The sequence below is a fragment of the Colobus angolensis genome, unplaced genomic scaffold, assembly GCF_000951035.1.
Source record: "Colobus angolensis palliatus isolate OR3802 unplaced genomic scaffold, Cang.pa_1.0 Scaffold109, whole genome shotgun sequence".
NCBI classification, from domain to species: domain Eukaryota; kingdom Metazoa; phylum Chordata; class Mammalia; order Primates; family Cercopithecidae; genus Colobus; species Colobus angolensis.
The window spans coordinates 2,659,551-2,670,887 of NW_012111919.1; the positions used below are offsets into that span (position 1 = coordinate 2,659,551).

Here is an 11,337-nt window from a genome sequence, read left to right on the forward strand (position 1 = left end):
CCACAGAAACCAGCTTTGGCTAACTCACATAGAAAAGGATTGTAATGAAAGGATATGGGGTGGCTTACTGGGTTATCAGGAAGGCTGGAGAGCCAGGCAGGAAACAGGGAGGGGTGCAGCTGGATCTCACCACGAGGGCGGTGTACCTGGACCTGCCACCCCTGGAGAGGTGCTGCTGGATTCCTGAGCTCTTGCAGCCCAACCAATTCTCAGTGCCTCTCCCTGAAGCCTGGCACCACTCCTTCCGGATTCAAAGTCCAGAGAGAAGGGGCCAGTGGGTCAAGTCCATGTCTTATCACTGTGGTCAAGGAGTGGGGAGGAGGCACCAGCCCACATCATCTCTCATGGTAGGAGGACGTGGGCTCTGCTCCGTCTCTGTGAGTCCCCCAGTAGAGGAAGGGTATTCAGATGTTGGGCCTCAGTGTGGCCCCCAAACCCCAGGGGAGCCTCTCATCATGACACCTGGGTCTCGGCCCTGCCAGTGCTCAGTGGACCATGCTGTCAGGGTCATGGTCTCCCTGACTGGTCTGAGATCACCCGGAAGGCAGCTCACTCCTGGGACCTGGCCAGCACAGCACCTGCGCGCTGTCAAATAGATGGAGATGGCATTTCCTATCTGTGTCCCATGGCTCTGGGTTTCTGAATGTCACTATATTTGGTGCCAGGCTCACAGACTCGGCCACAATTAGTGTTTTAACCCTCCAGCAACAAGGCCACCCTCAGAGCCATTAGATGTGGGATTTCCTCTATGATTGTAAGATATTCCTTTTTAAATTGCTTTGTGGCACTGAGTGAGGACACAGGGCTGTGTCCCCAGAGACTCCCTGGCCTAGGCTGGGCCAGGTGGAGTGTAGATAACGTGGAGCTGCACCCTTCCTGGTGCTGCTTCTAGAAAGCAGCCAGTGTCCCAGAGGCTGTGCTGGGGAGACCAGTAGGCTAGGGCACCATGGCAGCCATGCTGGCAGGAGAGAGATGTTCTCTTCACCCTAGATCTAGAGGCATCTCTTCCTCCCACTGCTCAGGGAATGGGCTGGGGAAGGACTGGGGTGTGCTGGTCCCTGTCACAGTTCTGCTCTAGCCTCCTGCCCTTGCTGACTCAGCCTGCCTGCTCCAGCTCTCTGAGCACTGAACCTGCACATGGAATGGGGGCCATTGTGCACCCCTTCTGCCCCTGCACCACCATCCCCCCGACTGCATAAGGCTCTGCGGGTCAGCAGAGGAGGAGCGGAACCAAGAGGTGGCAGTGGCAAGAGGTGGTTTCTGCTGGAGCGGGTCCTGACCCCTGACTCTCCTTGAGAGAGGCAGAGGCTGATCCAGGGCTTCTTGGCTTGGCCTGCTAACTGCTCACCTTAGGAATTTGCCCCCCAAGTGACGGGATCCGATTGCACATTCCTGAAGCCTGAGTCATTCCTGGGTCCTGCTCAGGCTCAGGAATGTGTTTATGCTTATGGGGCTGGAGGGACACAGATACCACGTGTCTGCTCACTCGGGATTTGGAAGGGATGAGGGTTCTTCTCAAGGATGAGAGGGATGAGGTGGTGACCTCTTTGGAGTTGCTGAGATGCTGCAGTATGCCACAAAGGAGCAAATGAAGGGAGGGCCGGACTCAGGCCGGAACCAAAGCCTCTGGCTTATGTAGAATTGGCTTTAAGTTGTTCCCAAGGGACAGAAAATAGAGAGGGGCAGTCCAAGCAGGACGTCCCCTGCAGTGACCTTGGGAAAGGTACTTGCTCCCTCATCACCTCCTCCCACCAACGACAACCTCCAAAAGGGCATAGCTTGGTGCGGCTGTGGCTGCCGCCTCAGAGCCGTGGCTGTGGAGCTCAGCTCCTTCTCCCACTCTGTTCAGAGCTCTCTGTTGGCAAGTTGATGGTTCTCATCTAGGTCCAATGTGGGCCTCTGCAGCTGTGGAGAGAGTTCACAGGCATGGCTCACATCACTGAGGGTTTATTCAGAGCTCAGTGCTATGCCACCATTTACCTGGGACAATCCCAGGTTACCAGTACAATAATCAACAGTGCCTCCTTTTACTCTCAAGAGTTTCCCGGTCTGGAAGATAACTGTATATTTGCCTTAACTCTACAAGCATAATTTAATCCCTACAATGCACTACAAGAAGAGCACTGCTAATAGCATCATTTTCTGATGAAGAAACAGAGGTTCAGAGAAGATAAGCAACTTGCCCGAGGTCACACGATTAGCAAATGACAGACCCGGAAACATAGGAACTCAGCATTTGACTTCAAAGCCTCTTTGCTTTGCCATAACATCAGATTTCCTGTTCTAAAATCCATTGCTTGATGCTTTGAAGGACCGAGAAGCTGATATCTCCGAATACTAGAAAAATAACCATTAACATCCTGCAGTGATCCCAGCGCTCCTCCCAGCCCCATGCTTGGCCATTTAGCCTCGTTCCTTTCCCAAGTGACAGTGTGCACAATACCGTTCGCTTGCAGCAGCAGCCCTGTCATGGGATGAATACACACCATCGTGCCTACTGTGTGTCAGGCACGGCACCTACTGTGTGCCAGACATGGCACATGTTGTCTGACCCCGACACAACCCTGTATGGTGGGTGTTGCTTCTCCTTTCATGGAAAGGAGACCCCTAGAAGTCACACAGCTGGGAGGAGGCAGGGCTGGGGCTAGAACTTGCAGATCCCGGCTTTGAGCCTAGCAAACACTCTGCAGTGCCATACACAGTGGCCACGCTGCCAAGGCCCAGTCACAGGCTCTGAGCTTCCAGTGTCCCCACAGCAAGATGTAAGTGGCTAAACCCATGTGTGTGGACTCACAGGCCCTCAAGATACCTCCTCCTCCAAGGAGCCTGCACCGTCCTGCTCTTTGAGGGGGTCTGAGGCCAGTTCTGAAGATGTCTTCGCAATCCACACACATCACATTTAAGAGGCTTTTCGACAATGTTTTTATTTCTTTGGTGGGAAAGATCAGACATCTTTCAGAACAGAGCACGGCCACCTTGAAGCTGGGGAAGGGGCTGTTTCTGAAGCTCAGGCCTTCTCCGTCCAGTTTCTCTGCCCAGAGATCATCTCAGTGTGACAGCCTCTTCCCACTCCAACACACCGGCCTCGGGGGAGGAAGATATAAAAGCAAGCGCATTCCAGATGTTCCCGGGAAAATGGTATTCGGGAAAAGGATGTTTGTTTAGAATTTACCAAAAATAGAGAGCCCCAAAAGAGGAAAAGGCAACCTCTTGACCCATTTAAACAGCCATTTCCCAGGAAGAACTTTCTACCAAACAATGTCACAAAAAGAAAAGCTAATAGCTTTGACAATATAATAATATAAAGCTTTGGTACATTCAAAGCCTCCAAAAGCAAAAATTAAGCAACACGTATATGCAACAGATATCAAAATGACAACATACAGAGAGCTCATCAAATGATTTTTAAATAAATCCATCAAAACCTTGTTAGGAAAACAGGCAGAGAAAATGGATAATCAACCAAGAAAGTTTTAAATGGCTTAATAAGTATGAACATTTGCATTTCATTAATAATCATATAAATTATAGTTTTGAAATACCATTATTTCCCTTTCAGATAATGAGACTGGCTTTGTTGGTGTTACCATAAGCTGGTGTAGACCATAACACCAGCCCTCTCAAACCTGGGCTGAGGCTGGCATATAAGTCAGAGGCAACTCTTTTGGAAACATTTTGTCTACACATATCAAGGATATTTTACTACAAAATGTAAATGTCTTGAAATTTTCTCTGAGGAAACATTGAGAAATTCAGACCAAAAAATTATGTACAAAGATGATTGATAAAGGGGGTATTGAATAGTAAAACATGGAAGCCCAGATATTCTACAATAGGTGAATAAATGCATTATGATATGTCTGTATGATCATAGGACACAGTCATTTAAAATGGTCTTTTTGAAGAGTGTTTATGCAAAGGAAAAGAAACCAAAGTGAAAAAAGTAGTCTGCGGCTGGGCGCAGTGGCTCACACCTGTAATCCCAGCACTTTGGGAGGCTGAGGCGGGCGGATCATGAGGTCAGGAGATGGAGACCATCCTGGGTAACATGGTGAAACCCTGTCTCTACTAAAAATACAAAAAACTTAGCTGGGTGTCATGGCGGGCGCCTATAGTCCCAGCTACTCAGGAGGCTGAGGCAGGAGAATGGTGTGAACCCAGTAGGTGGAGCTTGCAGTGAGCGGAGATCGCCCACTACACTCCAGCCTGGGCAACAGAGCGAGACTCTGTCTCAAAAAAAAAAAAAAAAAATGTAGGCTGCAAAGAGTACGAGCCCAGTCTTAGAAAGCCTGTGTAGATGAATGAATGACATGGCCACATAGAAACATAATGGCCATCAACCACGCCCATCTGTGGCAGGGAGAGCAAGACCCTGACACCATCCCCTGCTCTCCTGAGGATGGTAGGGATACCACGAGCCCATTTAATGTTTCAGAGGGTAGAGGTGAGGCTGGGAACCTGGGAGGAGCCTGGCGAAAGGCTGACGGGGAGAGGGCAGGAGAGCAGGATGTTTGGGTCCACCAATGACAGTGGTCATGGTCCCATGGTAGATCAGTAGCCCAGAAAGTATCAGAAACCATGGATTAAGAATCAGACCACTGTGCACTTGGGAGGCTGAGGCAGGAGAATGGCGTGAACCCGGGAGGCGGAGCTTGAACCCAGGAGCCGGAGCTTGTAGTGAGCCAAGATCGCACCACTGCACTCCAGCCTGGGCAACAGAGCGAGACTCTGTCTCAAAGAAAAAAAAAAGAATCAGACTACTGTGAGGGGCACAGTCCAAGTGGCCAGGAGCTGTCGGGAGCCTGACCACCGAGCCCAGTGCCTTGGCAGAGGGGATGTCATGCGTGGGCAGCTGTGTTCAGGGAAAGAAAGCTTCTCCCTGCCTGAACATCCAGGCCCCTTCCACCAACCATCTGGCCATTCCACAGTCTCCTCCACCCAGGACATGGACATCTATCCCCACCCCAGGACATGGGACACCTTGGGGCGGGGATAGGAGGCACTTGTGCCTTGTGAACACTGGAGCACCCCAAGCTGGTCACCAAGGGAAGTGGACCTGTCTCTCCAAGATGTTAAAAAAAAAAAAAAGACCAGAATATAGTTTACAATAGGCGACAGGATTAAAAGTGATGTTAATTGTCTATGCTTTTCTATATTTTCTTAAGTGTCTATATCAAGCATGTATTACTTCTATAATTGGAACAAACAATAAGGGTTACTTTTGAAATAATATACATGCTTTTATCTCATACCAAGAAACAGTGTCTTCTGAATTATTCCAAGCCGATTTTTTTTTTTTAATATGCAGTCTTGCTCTGTCGTTTAGGCTGGATTGCAGTGGCACCATGTCAGCTCACTGCAACCTTTGCCTCCTGCGTTCAAACAATTCTCCTGCCTCAGCCTCTGCAGTAGCTGGATTACAGGCGCCTGCCACCACGTCCGGCTAATTTTTTTTTGTATTTTTAGTAGAGATGGGGTTTCACCATGTTGGCCAGGTTGGTCTCGAATTCCTGACCTGAAGTGATCCAACTGCCTTGGCCTCCCAAAGCCGATTTTTCTGGGATTACATGGGTGAGCCACCACACCCGGCCTTCCAAGCTGATTTTTCTGCTGGCAGCTCACAATGCCCCAGGGTTCCAGCTCCCTTCTTGGAGCTCACGTCAGCCCACGTGGCAGCTTGCAGCCCCTCTGCCCTCTCTGCCCTCCTCTCTGGCCTGTCAGTACCATCTCAAAAAGCAAGCTCTCTAAAGCCATGTGAGGCGAAGGCACAGGACATCTCTACTCAGAGGGTTTGCTTGAGGTCCCCTTAACCTCACAGAGGCCTGTCCCCAAGGTCCCAGGCTGAGGCAGGCTCAGCATTCTGAGAGCCTGACTTCCCCATGGGGAGGGCTGCCAGGTGGAAGAAGTCTAGGGTGTTCATGCTTGTCTCATGATCTCCAGAGGGGACCAGATGCTGACCACTGAGGCGGCAGGGCTAGGCCCAAAGTCACCACTAAACCAGCACCTGTCTCTCCATCTCTTCCATCCGGGCATCAAACTCTCTGTCCTTTCTGCTCCCTCTTCAGCCTTAGCCTTGCCCTGGGGGCCACAGAATGGACCATTAGCCCTGCTTTGCATGGATGCGTACATAGATTTGTCAGCAATGAGTACATCCCCAGTCTGAGCCTTCACTTCTCAGGATAGCCCATCCCAAGTTCAGCCACTCCTCATGGTCACTACCAGGGCCTTCACTGTCCAACACATCCTCATCTGAGCACCCTGCAGGAGGGTGCCAATGTCTCTCTGAAACTGTGCTGTTAGGGGGCTCTGACACGGGCAAGACCTCCAACCTCCCACACTCTTGACACTAAACCTCTATGGAACATGACCTAGAGGCTGAGCTTTCCTGGGGCTCCTCACATGTTCCCTGTCAATGAGCTCTGCTCCCCTGCATGCTGGGTAGGCACTGCTACAGGCTGCTGGTGAAGAGATCAGACCTGGCATCGGTTGACTCTAAAAATCAACTGAGGAACGAGATCCCCATAAGCAGCAGCTAGTCACTGAGGCTAGACAACTTCCAAGGGCGAGGATGGCCTGTGTTAGCTCTAAGGTCTCTTGCAGATCTGAAAACACCAAGTTCTAGGGTGATAAACACGCCCAACCCTGAGATTCAGAGGATAGAGAATTCTAAGTGGCTCAAATCCTAAGGTAGTGAGGCATGGACCGGACCATGCCCTTCCTGAACAGGGCTGCTTCCAGAACTGGAGGACTTGCAGCTGTAGGACCCAGACTCCTCACAGCTGGTGGAGGGAGACTCCTCACAGCTTGAGGGGGGGGGAGCGGGATTTTGGGGGAATTGGGGTGGGAGCAGTTGAGGGTTTCCTGCCTCACATGAAGAGAGAGATGACTGGGACTCCTGGGGGTCCTGGATCCCCCAGTAGCTCCCACTGGACCAATGGGTCCCAGCAGCTCTCAGTTCATTGCTGTGTCCAGGAGTCTGGTGAAGAGTTAATGCTCAATTAACATCTGGAGAGTGAATGAATGAAGGAGGGTAGCACGTCAGAGACCACCCAGGTCTCAGCAGCTCTCAGGCTGCCCGTGCTGGAGTCACTCCGCCCTCCAGGCAGGCAGATGGGGCTGCTGAGGTAGAGGCTGGAGGCATTTGGCCCTGGTTTTCCTGTCTGAGTGGTTTGCACCCCAGGGATCTGTGTGTGTTCTATGGTGCAGCTGGGGCCCCAGACTTGAGCCTAATCCTCATTCCCCACGTCTTCCTCGCTTCTGAGTCAGCTGTGAGCTCCACCTCTACCCAAACTTCCAGGGTCTCAGGAGAGACCAGTGGTGTGTGAGGGGCATCCTCTGTTTGCTCTTTGCTGAGGCTGGAGCCGCCTTCTATCACAGACTGTCATAGCTTCTCAGGGCTGTCCTTCTCTGTAGAAGGATGATAGGACCCGATGCCTGTGGGCCCTGCCTCACCCCCTCATCCTGGAGCAGGCCCCCGGCCTCGCTCCCCTTGGTGATCTCTTGTTCCAGTCGTTGCTCTGTCAACCTCATCAGGTCACGTCCCCATACTCCACCTCTTCCTCATGGCCTGGCCTGGCCCATCTGACAGGTTTTCTCATAGGCAGAACTGGATGTGTGGCTGGGCCAGGCTGGATAGCTGGGCCCCTATGAATTTCCACAAATCCAGAGTCAACCTGGTGTGGATCCAGTGAGAACTTATCAAACACCTGGGCACTTGAGCTCGGCTAGACACCCAAGGACGCCAACTTTGGCAATCCTTGTTGGGATCCTGGAAAGTGCAATTTATTGTCTCTCCTTGGCATTAGAGGAAACTGATGCTCAAAGAGATGGACCTCCTGGACCAAGGACAAAGAGCACAATCTGGACTCTATACAGACTTGTTTAGGTGCAAAGATTCCTACTCAATAAAGGGAAGGGAATCCAGGAAACTGCATCTCCCTACTTCCTGGTCCAGCGTTTGTCCATCAGGCTGCCCAGGTCCCCATGCTGCTGCAGGAACCCTGATGATGAGTGCTGCAGAGCCCATGGGAGGAATGCCAGCCTCAGGCCAGGATAGCCGGGCAGGCTGGTCACGTTGGGAGGCCTGGAACCAGCCAGCAAGGCCCTGATAGCTTACAGCTGCTCCAAATGCAGGAGGCGGAATCAGAGCCCACCCCAGCCACTGAAGAGGGACGCCTCCATCTGTGCCTGTGTTCCTGGGGTGCCGCCAGCCCTTTCCTCCATGGGAGCTGCCAAGGAAAGAGCCCTTTTGTCATCTTCCCAGGCAAGAACAGCCATCCCGTGGCACTCACTCCCTGCACACTCCAAGGCCTCTCTCCTGCTTCATGGAAACAGGATTGAGTCTTGCTTGAAGCTGTGCACCACCAGACCACAAAAAGCCTCAAATATGGGTGTGGCCACCAGCCCCAGGGAGCCACAAGCACTCGGATTCTGGGAGCCCCGAGACTTGGAAGTTGCCCGTGGTACCAAGGCCAGGTGTTTATTGTCAGCGTTCTGGCCGGCCACACATGTTGCTGACACTTTCTGTGCCTTTGGAGCTCTGGATGACCACTGTGTTTGTCTGTTTTGAGACAGGGTCTTGCTCTGTCACCCAGGCTGGAGTACAGTGGCATGATCTCGGCTCACTGCAACCTCTGCCTCCTGTGTTCAAGTGATTCTCATGCCTCAGCCTCCCAAAAATGCAGACATGTGCCACCATGCCCAGTTAATTTTTGTATTTTTAGTAGAGACGTGGTTTCATCATGTTGGTCAGGCCAGACTTGAATCCCTGGCCTCAAGCAATCTGCCCACCTCTGCCTCCCAAAGTGCTGGGATTACAGGCCTGAGTCACTGCACCTGGCCCTGTGTGATCCTTCTGAGAGTTTCTGAGCAGTGAACACCCCAGTTGGCTGCATGGGGGAGGCTGTAAAATCTGACAGCAGCTAGCGGGTCCTAGGGGGACGGTTCAACACCACGTCCCATGGATGGTCCAAGGACAGAACAGCCCCAGCATTGAGGCCAGAAAGCTGGCCCTGGAGGAAGTTGGTTCCTATCCTGTGCCTCTAGGCTGGGGTGAAGGTTTCCAGAGGACACCTCCCTTGGTCACACTGTTCTCCCAAGCACCCCTCTCGCATACGTGCCCAGACCCGCAACCCCCAGAGGGCTACAAAAATTAGCCGGGTGTGGTGACACATGTCTGTAATCCCAGCTTTTTGGGAGGCTGAGGCACTAGAATCGCTTGAACCTGGGAGGCAGAGGTTGCATCACAAAATCCATCACAACCCCTGGGTTTCCTCAAGGGATTCCCCGTCTGGCCATCCACCTCCCCTGCCCCACCCCACCCATTCCTACTTCCCCTTTCGGACTTGTCCCTCTCTTCTGACCTCCTCCATCCATCGCTCTTCTAGCCGTCACTCACCTGCATCACCGCAGTGACTCCCTGGCCGCTCTGTCCCTGCCCGGCTCAGACTTCCCTACACAGCCAGGAGTAAGCCCAGGACAGCATGTCCCTCCTCCGCTCAAGAGCTTCCAAGGCTCACCATCAGGATCAGTTTCCCAGGGCAGTCATAGCAAATGACCACAAACTGGGTGGCTTGAAAAGTCTCCTCTCACAGGCCTGGAGACCAGAAGTCTGAAGTCGAGGTGTCAGCAGGACCCCGCTCCCTAGGAGGGTCCTTCTTTGCCTCTTCCCATTCCTGGCGTTCCCCCGCTCACCACGCCTATCCCTGCCTCAGCCTTCACGTGGCCTTCTCTTCTCCACTGTGTGTCTCTTACAGAAACACCTGTGATTGGATTTAAGGCCCACCTGGATAACACAGGATTCTCTCATCTTGAGATCCTTAATTTAATTTCATCTACAGATTCCTTTTCCAAATAAGGTCACATTCACACATTCCAGGGGTTAGGATGTGAGCATGGCTTTTTTGGGGGGAATAATTCAACCCGATATTACCTCCCTAAGGAAAATCCCGTCATTACTCTGTGCTTCGAGGCCCTTCAGGATCTGGCCTCATCCCTGACCTTTGACCTCCCACTGTCTACCCCACCACCCCTGACCTCCAGCCCTGTCCACCGCCCCCGTCTCCCTAGCACACCATGTTCCTGCTTCGGGGCCTTGGCAGGTGCTGGCCTTTCCCCCAAGATCCACACGCTTCCTCCTTCACTGTCATCAGGCTCAGCCAATCGTTTTGTATGGCTAGGCCCTCCCTGGCCACGTTGTCTAAACTTGCAACCTTCCCGGAACACTCCCTCTTCCTCACCTGCCTTCTCTCTTCCCTAACACTCGTCACCATCACACATGCCAGCCTTCTCATTTATGTCGTTCATTGGCTCCCCTCCCCTAGGCCGCAGGCTTGTTTTGTCAGTTTTGTTCACTGCTGTGTCCCAGCGGCTAGAACAACGCTTGACACTAGTCGGCCTTGGCTGAATGAATGAGTGAATGAATGAGCAAGAGTTTGCTCAGGCTGAACTCTGAGCTGCCAGAAGCCTTTGTAGACACCCCCAGAACATGCTGGACCCACCTCTGAGCTCCTGGTGTACCTCGATTCTCAGGAGGCCCCCGCACTTCAGCCTCTGGTGATCCTCTTTTCGAGGCTGACATGTTGGCTCAGCAAACACTCCCTGAGCCCACATCATGAGTCACCAGAGGCCCTTGACCCTTCCTCCCACATCCTTCCCCACTGCGCCCGCTCTCACCCTGGTCACATTTGGCCAAGTGTGTGCAGGGAACTGTGTCTGAAGGTCAGGCCTGCCCTACTGCCCCTGCTGGTCCCTGGAGCCGCCAGGGGGATGGAAGAGTGGGTCCTTTTGATGCACTCAAGCCTGGGATATGGGCCTCCAGGGCAGGCATTGAAGGAATGTACAAGAGTTGCCCCAGGGCCTGCAACACTAACTGTGAGTTCCCCAAAACTTCCCTGATTCCACGGCCTCCATTTCAGAAGAGGGACACGGCCTTCTTGCCATGTCTCTGCTGCCAGTGGGCTCTGTGACTGGCACCATTTCCCTCCTGTTGCTGGTCCCCAGCTTTGTCATCTCAAATCTGGGCATTGATCCCCTCGGGGATGGCTACAATAGGTTGCATCTGACACATTCCAACTCAGATGGCTCTGGCAGTGGCACTGGGTTGAGAAGAATTCTAAGGTTCAATCCAGGCTTAACAGGAAACAAGTGTGGTGATGCATTAGTGACATCTGCCATGGGTGTAGGGGAGAGTGGCCCAGGTGTGCTAAGGCTGGGTTAGATGCTTTGTGAGTGGGCTTTGGGCAATACGTCCACGTGAGTCTATGGACGCCTGATGATAGAAGATCCTGGAGGAGGTGAATGAGTCTGAAATGAGTGGCTGATGGCATCACAAATCCT

General features: G+C 52.5%; 1 long non-coding RNA gene across 1 annotated transcript; it reads right to left on the bottom strand.

Annotated features, from left to right (window-relative positions):
* Positions 1–7,754: 7,754 nt before the first annotated feature.
* Positions 7,755–9,521, bottom strand: LOC105517850. Its single transcript, XR_001002724.1, has 2 exons — positions 9,398–9,521; positions 7,755–8,228 (listed from the first exon to the last, which is right to left on the bottom strand). It is a non-coding gene; the product is annotated as an uncharacterized LOC105517850 (long non-coding RNA).
* Between the last annotated feature and the right edge of the window lie 1,816 nt (positions 9,522–11,337).